Below are 13,059 nucleotides of genomic sequence, written 5' to 3'. Positions count from 1 at the left end.
GGGGAGGAGTACCAGGAGGCTTGAGATCAGCACTGTTAAAGCTGCAAAGCCATAAAGCCCTCTCAACAAGCCACACCCACCAATGTGACTACAGTTCTGCCTACATCATTGTGACAGAAACATCTCAGCAAGGACAGCTCAGAAATTTCACAGAGCTAAAACTGCAGTACAATGACAACAACTGGAAGAATACAGTAACCTGTCAAAACTGAAATAGATTTTATTCCTTTTTTCTTTATTTTCTTTTATTCTCTTTCGAATTTCATTTTTGTTAATTTTATATTTTTATTATGTTTTTGTGGATGTATTATTTGTTTTAAATTTTTTTATTTTTTATTTTTTTTTCTGTGATTTTTCTTTTTACTTGTCATTTTTAAATTTTTTATATTTATATTCTATTTTTTCAATTTTTATTTTTTATATTTTTAATGGGGTTTTCTTGTTAGAGTTTTTAACAATACCAGTCTCAAATGCCATCAAGGAAGGAAGAAGAAATTGAGTACCATGGCTACATAAGACAGAAGATGTAATTCAGAAAGAAAATTAAAAATCTCCAGAAAAAAATCTCAACTTCATGGAAACTCTGGAGTTAAATAAAGGAGAATTCAAACGTGAAGTTCTAAAAATACTCAATGAGATGTGAGAAAACACCAATAGGCAACTTTATGTGCTCAGAAAACAAAACAAACACGTCACCAAGGAGGTTAAAACTTTAAAAACAAAGATGAAGAACTCAATACATAAATTGAAAATTGAGGTAGTAAGTTTAGCTAATAGAACAAGCCAGATAGAGGAAAGAATCAGTGACACTGAAGACAGGCAACTAGAAATGCTACAAAGAGAAGAGGAGAGAGATTCGTGACTTAAAAAAAAGAGAGAGCTCTACAAAAATTGCCTGACTCCATCAGAAAGAGCAATTTAAGAATAATGGGTATATCAGAAGAAGAAGAGAGGGAGAAAGGAATGGAAAGCCTATTTAAACAAATAATGGATGAAAATTTCTCAAGCCTATGGAAAGAGTTAGAGCTTCAAATCCAAGAAGCAAACAGAAAATCGAGTTACCTCAACCCAAACAGACCTACTCCAAGGCACATGGCTATAAAACTGTCAAAAAATCAATGACAAAAAAAGAATCCTCAAGGCAGCTAGGGAAAAGAACATAATATACAAAGGAAGGCCCATTTTGGTGTCATCAGACTTCTCAGCAGAAACTCTACAAGCCAGAAGAGAGTGGACCCAAACATTCAAAGTACTGAAAGAGAATTACCAGCGAAGAATACTATATCCATCAAAGTTATCCTTCAAACTTTTGCAGACATACAGAAGCTTAGGGAATGTATCACCAGAAAACCTCCACAGCAAGAAATACTCAAGAGGGTTATTCCACCAGATACAAAGAACAAAACAAATCAAAACTACAAGTAAAAGCTCCCGCAAAGTCTCAATAAAAACAAAGATAATCTTTGACAATAATAACATAAAAGGGGAGGGAATAAAGATCTGCAATAGCAAAGGTGGATGGAGTTAAGAAGTATTCATATGACAAAGGATATTTGTACATATGAACATTTTTCTCTTAATATCCTAGTGATAATCACCCACAAAAGAAAGCCACCACTGAAATACACCGCTTAAAAAAAATAAACAGAGGAAAGAAGTAGGAAATATGACCCCCCCAAAAAAAAACTGGCTGAAACACTAAACAGAAGAACAAAACCAGACACAGAGCTACCAGAAAAGAAAACAAAATGCTATAGGAAATCCTCAAATGTCAATTATTACCCTAAATATAAATTGACTGAACTCACCAATAAAGAGGCACAGAGTAGCACATTGGATCATAAAGCAAAACACAACTGTATGCTGCCTTCAAAAGGCACATCAAAGCTGCAAGGACAAAAGTAGATTCAAAGTGAAAGATTGGACATACAGATAAATCTAAGCAAATGATATAAAAAAAATTAGGTGTAGCCATACACACATCTGACAATGCTGACTTCAAAACAACAAAGGTAACCAGAGATAAAGATGGACATTTCATAATGATAAAGGGGACATTGTATCAAGAAGACATAACACTTCTTAATATATATGCACTGAACCAGGAAGCAGCAAAATATATAAGACATCTACTAACTGACCTAAAAATAGAAACAGGCAAAAACACAATCATACTTGCAGATCTCAACACACCATTAATGGAATTAAAAGATCATCCAAACAGAAAATCAATAAAGAAATATCAGCCTTAAATAACACACTAGATCAAATGGATAGAAGAAACATTTATAGGACGTTTCATCCCAAACCTTAAGACAGTGGTTCTCAGAGTGTGCACCAGGGCGCACTGGTGTGCTCTAGAAGATTTCCAGGTGCGCCCTATGGTATTCCAGAGAAATATGTGCCTGTTGGGGACTAAAAAACCAACAGGGATTTTGGAGTTTAGATTTTGGGGAAACAGAGGGGTGGGGAATTGGCTGTAAACTGACAGTCTGCTCAACCCCCCACCTCACTTGCCTGATTAGGTTGCAAAAAGCTGTTTAGCTGTGGTGCTGGATTGTTTACGCTACTTCCCATGTTCCCCAGAAAGACTGGAGGCAAGTTTCTTCTATCTTTTGGTGTAGTTTGGTGTAAAGTTAAGATGATATGCATGGTGGGGGTTTTCTGCATTCATCACAATTAAGAGTAAAGAGAGAAAAATTCTTCAATGTATCGATGAGGAAATAAGAGTTTGCCTATCCAATATATGCCCAAATATTGAAGAAATCACTAGGCTCATGTTTCTCATAAACATAAGAATGAAAAAACTTAACACATTCACGCTGGGACCTGCCGAATTTACTAAATCTTACTAAGAATGTATCTACATATATAAAAAGATAACTTTTTGTTTTTTTATATTTTTTAACCCTTTTTTACAAATTCTAAAAAGCATAACTCAAAAAATGTAACATAAAAATGTTTTTTAATGTCCAAATAAATTTAATTTTGTCATATTAATTTTGCTTAATTACCATAAAAGCACACTTGAACTTTATATTTTTTCTTTAATATTTGACTTAATTATTATATTTCTCATAAATTTGTATATAGTGCACCTATAATTATTTGTAGGACTTAAATGCACCCTGACTTCAAAAAGTTTGAGAACCACAGCCTTAAGATTATACATTCTTCTCCAGTGTGCATGGATCATTCTCAAGGATAGATTATATGGTGGGCCATAAAACTAACATCAACAAATTCAGAAAGATTGAAATTATACCAAGCATATTTTATGACCATAAGGCTTTTTGAAATTATAATTCAACTGTGAAAAGGAAGTAAAGAAACCCACAAAAATGTGAAATTAAACAACATACTTCTAAATAATGACTGGGTCAAAGAATAAATAAAAGCAGAGATCAAAAGATATATACAGACAAATGAAAATGACAACATGACATATTAAAATTTCTGTGATGCAACCTGACCAGATGGTGGCACAGTGGTTGGAGCACTGGACTGGGACACAGAGGACCTAGGTTATAAACCCCATCAACTAATACCATACTAAATGTTGAAAATATGAAGGCTTTTCCTCTAAAATCAGATATAAGCCAAGGCTGCCCATTCTCACCATCCTTATGCAACATAGTTCTGGAAGTTATAGCTAGAGCAATCAGGCAAAATAAATAAATAAAAGGCATCCATATTGGGAAAGAAGAAGTAAAGGTATAACTTTTGCAAATGACATAATCCTGTATAGAGAGAACTCCAAAGACTCCACCAAGAAACTACTGGAAACAATAAACCAATACAGTAAAGTTGCAGGATACAAAATCAATATACAAAAATCTATTGCTTTCCTATACACCAACAATGAAACTTTGAAAAATAAACTAAAAAAAATAAAATTCTTTTTACAGTTGAAACAAAATAATAAAATACCTAGGAATAAACCTAACAAAGGACATGAAGGACCTTGTGAAGCCAGTAGTCATGGCCACCATCATAGCCGCCTGGCCCATGCAGGTTTGCATTGGATTCGGACAGATGATAATGAAACAACGGAGCCAAGAACTGGTGGGCCATTAGCTTTAATCCTAGCTTGCACCTGGTGGGCAAGTAAAAACACACACTAGGCTCCAAAACCCACTCATTCAGTGCTCACAAAGCCACTGACTTATCCGAGTTTCCTAGAATCAAAGGTTTCTAACATCACCAGTCTCATTCATCTCTGTTCCTCATCTCCTTTCTGCACAAACTCTGGACAAACTGGCTTCTCCTTCAACACTCTGCCATCTTGGCTGTTTCTCCTGGCCTTCTCCACGTGGCCTTTCTCTGCTCTCTGCTCTCTAATGCTAATCTCAGGAACCAAGAGAGCAAGATCCTGGTCTGCCCCACTTTATAGTGCAGAAATCAAAACCTTTAATCCAATATACAAAATAGGGAAGTCTCTAATACAAAGTCACTTATCTGAGGCATGATGGGATTGCACCACCCCACATCAAAAAGGGTGGGAAAGGCTTAGTCCTAAAACCAAGCCCCAGGCTACAAGGATCCTGCCTGCCTATAGCCCGCCCCCAACACACATTAATATCACGTGGGCGACAGACTTCCACATGGGCAGGACCATCTTTAACAAAGTGAGCATAATATATTTTATCTGCCCCACAGACCTATATACTGAAACCTACAAAGCATTATTGAAAGAAATTAAAAGAGACACAATGAAATAGAAAAATATTCTATTGTTATGTACAGTGGTACCTTGAGATATGAATTTAATTTGTTCTGTAACCGAGCTTTTAAGTCAGTCAACTTGTATATCAAACTGCTGATACTAGACCTGTGCACCAACGCGCCAACTAGCGGCAGCTTCCTGAATCATGACTCATATCTCAGAATTTCGCTCGGATCTCGAACAAAAATACAGACCAAGTTGCAGCTCATATCTTAAAAAACTTTTGTGTTGGTCTATTCTTATCTCAAGGTACCACTGTACTGGAAGAATCAACATAGTTAAAATGGCCATACTATCCAAAGCAATATACAAACTTAATGCAATCTTTATCAAAGTCTCAATGTCATTTTTTAAAGAAATAGAACAAAAAAAAATCACCAGGTTTGTATGAACTTATACAAAACCCTGAGTAACCAAAGCAATCCTGAGGGAAAAAAAATGAAGCCAGAGGTATCACACTACCTGACTTCAAATTATACTATAGAGCTATGATAATCAAAACAGCATGGTATTGGCAGAACAACAGTCATAAAGACCAATGGAATAGCATTGAGAGACCAGAAATAAACTACATATATATGGACAAATCATCTTTGACAAAGGAGCCATAAACACACAATGGAGAAAAGAAAGCCTCTTCAATAAATGGTTCTGGGAAAACTGGAAAGTCACATGCAAAAGTATGAAACTTGACTATAGTTTGCCCCCCTGCACAAAAATTAATTCAAAATGGATCAAAAACCTAAATATAGATCTGAAACAATAAGTTACATAGAAGAAAACATAGGTACAGTGGTCCTTCATCTATAGCGGGGGTTAGGTTCAAGAACCACCTAGTCATGATAGGCAAAAATCAGCAAAACAGAGACTTTATATTTATTTTATTATTTATATATATTTTTATGGCTTTGTAAACCCTCCCTACACTCTTATAAACCTTTCCCACACTATTAACCTTTCCCACACTTATTTTACCACAAAAATAATTAAAATAAGAAATATATAAAATACCTATATATGACAAAATGCCATGATATAGTGAAAAATCTGCAATATAAAATTAGATATATACAACTTAAAAATCCACAATACAGTGAGACCATGAAAAGTGAACCATGATGTGGCGAGGGATGACGGTACTAAACTCATGGACCTTGGCTATAGAGAAAAATTTATGAATTTGACCCCAAAAGCAAGAGAATTAAAGGCAAAAATAAATAAATGGGACAATGTCAAACTAAAAAGCTTCTGCAAGGTGAAAGAAACTGACAACAAAACAAATAGGCAGCCCACTGAATGGGAGATGATATTTGAAAACAACAGCTTCGATAAGGGGTTAATATACAAAATATATAAAGAACTCACAAAGCTCAGCAACAAACAAGCAAACAATCCAATTGGAAAATGGGGATAGAATCTGAACAGACACTTCTCCCAAGAGGACATACAAATGGCTAATAGATAAATGAAGAGATGCTCACCTTCACTAACTATTCGAGAAATGCAATTCAAAACTACAATGAGATATCACCTCACATCTGTTAGACTGGCTCTTATCAACAAGATAGGTAATAACAAGTGTTGGAGAGGCTGTGGGGGAAAATGAACCCTTATTCACTGTTGGTGGGAATGCAAATTAGTACAACCACTATGAAAGAAAGTATGGTGTTTCCTCAAAAAATTAAGAATAGAACTACCATATGACCCAGCAATCCCTCTACTGGGTATCTACTCCAAAAACTCTGAAACACTGGTACGTAAAGATACATGCACCCTCGTGTTCATTTCAACATTATTCACAGTGGCAAAGACATGGAAACAATCAAAGTATCTGTTGATAGAGGATTGGATAAAGAAGATGTGGTACATATGTACAATAGAATACTACTCAGCCATAAGAAATAATGACACAGTGCCATTTACGACAACATGGATGGACCTTGAGAACATTATACGGAGTGAAATAAGTAAATCAGAAAAAGCTAAGAACTATATGATTTCACACATAAGTGAGATATAAAACTGAGACTCATCAACACAGATAAAAGTGAGTGGTTACCAAGAGGAAGAGGATATGGAGTAGGGGGAGGGGAAGCAGTATAGAGGGATAAATATAAGGTGACAGAAAATGATTTGACTTTGGGTGATGGGTATAAAACATAATCAACAGTTCAAATGTTATTTAAATGTTTACCTATAACCTATGACTCTTATTTATCAATGTCACCCTGTTAAATTTAATTTTCTAAATAAAATAAAATAATATAATAAAATAAAATAAAAATGATAACATAGCTTTGGCCAGGTAGCTCAGTTGGTTAAAGCATCATCCTGATATGCCAAGATTGCAGGTTCAATCCTTGATCAGAGCCAATTAAAGAGTCAGTGAACTAATATATAAATATGTGGAATAACAAATTAATGTTATTTTGTCTCTTTCTTCTTTCCTCTCTCTCTAAAATCAATACATTTTTAAATAATGATGTCACTTTCTATTTATGAATATGAGCACATGTTCATTACACATAGCTAAATTTACATTTAAAAAACAGGATAAAAACTATATTTTGTTTAAGACAAAATGTATTAACATATGAGAAAGTGCTCAAAGAACAGCATTTTCCAGATCATTTTGGTTTTGTTTTCCAAAAAGGAATTCCAGTATCATAAATTGAGGAATGCTGCATAGTAACAGTTTCTTAATGATTCTCATAGAATAATTCAGATATGAAAGTTTCTGAGAAGGTGTATAATAAAAAAAATGTTGAACTTTGTTTAACACAGCATTTGTTACTACATTCTTCTCATTAAAAAGTAATATATAATCTGATCCAGGATTTAGTAGAGTATAATTTGAGAACTCTAGCATGGAAAACCATTTCAAAGACATTCACCTGAGGCAGCCAGCCTGATATCCTGGTCAGCGTGCACGGAGAGTGGGCAAGAGATTCCTCCAAGCACCTCAGGAGTGGGTGCCCGTGTTATCCCACAGAGGGGCAGAGTCAGGGGCCTTTGTGTGAGCCAAAAGCAGAATCTCCAGGCCACCCTAGTGCCCTGAAAAAGCCACGCACGTGGAGGGAGCGAGAGCCAATTCCAACGCTGGAACTTTTCCGTGAGGGTGGGGGTTTCACTCAGAAGGTGAGGCGGCCGGCCTGATATCCTTGTCTGCACGCACAGATAGTGAGCGAGAGATTCTTCTGAGTGCCTCGGCAGTGTGCGCCTGTGTTATCCCACAGAGGGGCAGAGTCAGGGGCCTTTGTGTGGGCCAAAAGCGAAATCTCCAGGCCACCCCAGCACCCTGAAAAAGCCGCGCACAGGGAGGGAGCGAGAGCCAATTCCAATGCTGGAACTTTTCCGTGCGGGCGGGGGTTTCACTGAGAGGGTGAGACTTCCACCCTGATATCCTGGTTTGCGCACAGATAGTGAGCGAGAGTTTCCTCCAAGCGCCCCGGGAGTGGGCGCCCACCCGTGTTACCGGACAGAGTGGCAGAGCCAGAGGTCTTTAAGTGGGCAGAAGCCCCGCCTGATTATGCTAGCAGCTCTGAATTACTGAGCATTACCCAGAGCCCTGTGCTGAGTGGAAATAGAGTGGGGAGTTGCCAGCTCTTTGAGCCTCTTACTATCCAGGCAGAGGCAGCAGCAACCCCATAGCTGGATTATCAGGCTTCTAAATGTGGAAGGAAAGACTAGGAGAGCAGCTCCAGGAACACGGACTCTCACTGTCAGAGCCTATAAATGCTAATGAGCCTCGACTGCCAACGAGACTGAAGCAAAATACATGACATCACCATAGAGACTTATCAACTGCAAACCTCTACTTGAGCGTGCCAAAGGGGCAGAATTGGGGTACAGAGTCACCGACCAGGAAGAGGGAGAGAAAAGAAAAAGCAAGAAGATAACCTCTCAAACTCAAGAATAATCCACAGACTTTATAACCTATCCCATTTTATTATATTTGTTCATTTGTTTCTCTTATCTTCATTCTTGATATTTTTTTTCCTCCTCCAATTTGGCCGATTAACTCTCTGCCGGTCTTACTCTCTCCTCTCCTTGAACTACACTACCCATAAGTGTTACATCTCCCATTATCTTTTCTTTCCTCTTCCTTTCTCTCTATGAGGGTTGCACTCCAAAACCCTTAACTCTCTCTCTCCTCTTTTTTCTTTTTTCTTCTTTTAGTGGTTCCCTCTTTTCTTTCTCTCTCTCTCTTTCCTTTCTCCCTCTATATTAGTTTGTTCCTTTCTCCTTTATGTCTCCTCTCATTCAAACCTCAATAACAAACAAATTATCCTATCTGGGACACAAACTTCTGTTTGTGGCATTTTGGGGTTTTTTTAATTCACCTTTTTAACTCAATAGCAGTGCTCCCATCCCTGGCTCTCCATTTTATCCAGTTCTTGTTCCACTAAATACAATAGTAATTTTTTAATTTGTCCCCCCATTTTCCTGTTTCCCTCTTATTCCTCTCATCATAACTCTTAGGCAACCAACACCTAAAAGCAAATTATTTTATTCTTGACCCAAATATTTTCCTTATTTGCTTTTTGTGGGTCCATACCCCCTTTTTTTCCTTTCTTTTTTTTTTTTTTTTTTTGCCCCTTTATTACTTCTCCCCAACTCAGGCCTTCAATTACAGGTATTGTTTGTTCTATTTAGTACAATATAATTCACAGTTTACCACAAGATTTTCTCAAGAAAAAAGGGAGAGGAGAGGAGAGAAAAAAAAGAGGGGGAAATAATTTCCTTTTTTTAATTTTAATTTTATTTTTCTTTATTTAATTATTAATTTAAAAAAAAACAACTCTTTTTGATTTTTTATTTTTTTTAACTTTTTATTCTTTATTAAATCTCATTAATACTATCAACAAAACCACCCTCAGACGCCATTAAAAAAGAGAAAATTGAATATTATGGATACAAAAAAAAGAGAGGTAACACAGATAGATGAGGAAAAAATCTATGGAGAAAAAATTCAATATATTGGAAACCTTGGAGGTAAACGACAGAGAATTTAAAATAGAAATCCTAAAAATACTCAGAGATATACAAGAAAACACAGAAAGGCAATTTAGGGAGCTCAGAAAACAACTCAATGAACACAAAGAATATATTACCAAGGAAATTGAAATTATAAAAATGAATCAAACAGAGATGAAAAACTCAATTCACGAGGTGAAAAACGAGGTACAAGCTTAGCTAATAAAACAGGCCAGTTAGAAGGTAGGATTAGTGAAATAGAAGACAAGCAACTTGAGTCACAACAGAGAGAAAAAAAAAACTCAAAAATTTAAAAAAATGAGATAGCCCTACAGGAATTATCTGATTCCATCAAAAAGAATAACATAAGAATAATAAGTATATCCGAGGGAGAAGAGAGAGAAAATGGAATGGAGAACATATTCAAACAAATAATAGATGAGAACTTCCCAAGCCTGTGGAAAGAACTAAAGCCTCAAATTCAAGAAGTAAACAGAACTCCGTGTTTTCTTAACCCCAACAAACCTACTCCAAGGCACATCATAATGAAATTGGCACAAACCAACAGCAAAGAAAAAATTCTCAAGGCAGCCAGGAAAAAGAAGAATACAACATATAAAGGAAGGCCCATTAGATTATCATCCGATTTCTCAACAGAAACTCTACAAGCTAGAAGAGAATGAACCCCAATATTTAAAGTCCTGAAAGAGAGGAACTTTCAGCCACAAATACTATACCCATCAAAGCTATCCTTCAAATATGAAGGAGAAATAAAAACATTCACAGATACAGAAAAGATGAGGGAATTTATCATCAGAAAACCCCCACTCCAGGAATTACAAAAGGGGGTTCTCCAATCAGATAAAAAGAACAAAAAAAAAAAAACAAAGCCACAAGTAAAGGCTCCAAGAAGAACACAATAAAACCAAATTTAAACTGTGACAACAACAGAAAGAAAGGGGGGGGGGAGAGCATGGAGATTAACAGTAGCAAAGGATGATGGAGTGCAAAAGTAGTCACAAAATAATGCACTACAATGAACAGGGTAGGAACCCTTTTCATTACTTAAAGGTAACCACCATTAAAAAAAACACCACAGAAGCACATGATTTAAAAAAGATAGCAACAGAGGAAAGATGTATGGAATACAACCAAATAAAAACAAAACATAGAAAAATGAAAGAGAAGGATCAAACAAGACACAAAACTAACAGAAAGCAATCTATAAAATGGCAATAGGGAACTCACAAGTGTCAATAATTACACTAAATGGAAACAGATTAAACTCACCAATAAAAAGGCACAGAGAATGGATTAAAAAAGAAAATCCAACTGTATGCTGCCCACAAGAAACTCATCTAAGTAACAAGGATAAAAACAAATTCAAAGTGAAAAGCTGGAAAACAATACTCCAAGCAAATAACATCCAAAAAAAAGCAGGCGTAGCAATACTCATATCTGATAATGCTGACTAAAAGACAGCAAAAGTACTCAGAGACAAAAATGGCCATTTCATTATGGCTAAGGGGACACTGAATCAAGAAGACATAACAATTCTTAATATATATGCACCAAACCAAGGAGCACCAAAATATAATAGACAGCTACTTATTGACCTTAAAACAAAAACTGACAAAAATACAATCATACTTGGAGACGTCAATATGCCTCTGACGGCTCTAGATCTGTCATCCAAAAAGAAAATCAACAAATATATAGTGGCCTTAAACAAAACACTAGAGCACCTGGATATGATAGACATCTACAAGACATTTCATCCCAAAGTGACTGAGTATACATTTTTCTCCAGTGTACATGGGTCATTCTCAAGAATTGACCATATGTTGGGCCACAAAAACAACATCAGCAAATTCAGAAAAATCGAAGTTGTACCAAGCATATTTTCTGATCATAAAACCTTGAAACTAGAATTCAACTGCAAAAAAGAGGAAACAAAACCCACAAAAATGTGGAAACTAAATAACATACTTTTAAAAAATAAATGGGTCAAAGAAGAGATAAGCACAGAGATCAAAAGATATATACAGACAAATGAAAATGACAATACAACATATCAGAATCTATGGGATGCAGCAAAAGCAGTGATAAGAGGGAAGTTCATATCACTTCAGGCATATATGAACAAACAAGAGAGAGCCCAAGTGAACCACTTAACTTCACACCTTAAGGAACTAGAAAAAGAAGAACAAAAAAACCCCAAAACCAGCCGAAGAAAGGAGATAATAAAAATCAGAGCAGAAATAAATGAAATAGAGAACAGAAAAACTATAGAAAAAATTAATAGAACAAGGAGCTGGTTCTTTGAAAAGATCAACAAAATTGACAAACCCTTGGCAAGACTCACCAAGGAAAAAAGAGAAAGGACTCATATAAACAAAATCCAAAATGAAAGAGGAGAAATCACCACGGACACCATAGACATACAAAGAATTATTGTAGAATACTATGAAAAACTTTATGCCATTAAATTCAACAACCTAGAAAAAATGGATAAATTCCTAGAACAATACAACCTTCCTAGACTGAGTCAAGAAGAAGCAGAAAGCCTAAACAGACCTATTAGTAGAGAAGAAATAGAAAAAAACATAAAAAACCTCCCCAAAAATAAAAGTCCAGGCCCAGACGGCTATACCAGCGAATTTTATCAAACATTCAAAGAAGACTTGGTTCCTATTCTACTCAAAGTCTTCCAAAAAATTGAAGAAGACGCAATACTTCCAAACACATTTTATGAGGCCAACATAATCCTCATACCAAAACCAGGCAAGGATGGCACAAAAAAAGAAAACTACAGACCAATATCTCTAATGAATACAGATGCTAAAATACTAAACAAAATACTAGCAAATCGAATACAACAACATATTAAAAAAATAATACATCATGATCAAGTGGGATTCATCCCAGAACCTCAAGGATTATTCAACATATGTAAAATGGTTAACGTAATACACCATATCAACAAAACAAAGAACAAAAACCACATGATCTTATCAATAGACGCAGAAAAGGCTTTCGATAAAATACAACACAATTTTATGTTTAAGACTCTCAACAAAATGGGTATAGAAGGAAAATATCTCAACATGATAAAGGCCATATATGATAAACCATCAGCCAACATCATATTAAATGGCACTAAACTGAAGGCTTTCCCCCTTAAATCAGGAACAAGACAGGGTTGTCTGCTCTCTACTCTTATTTAATGTGGTGCTAGAGGTTCTAGCCAGAGCAATCAGACAAGACAAAGAAATAAAAGGCATCCATATCGGAAAAGAAGAAGTAAAGGTATCACTTTTTGCAGATGATATGATCCTATACATCGAAAACCCCAA

Source organism: Saccopteryx leptura, chromosome 1, assembly GCF_036850995.1.
Source record: "Saccopteryx leptura isolate mSacLep1 chromosome 1, mSacLep1_pri_phased_curated, whole genome shotgun sequence".
Lineage (NCBI taxonomy): Eukaryota > Metazoa > Chordata > Mammalia > Chiroptera > Emballonuridae > Saccopteryx > Saccopteryx leptura.
Note: the sequence above shows the minus strand (reverse complement) of the source record.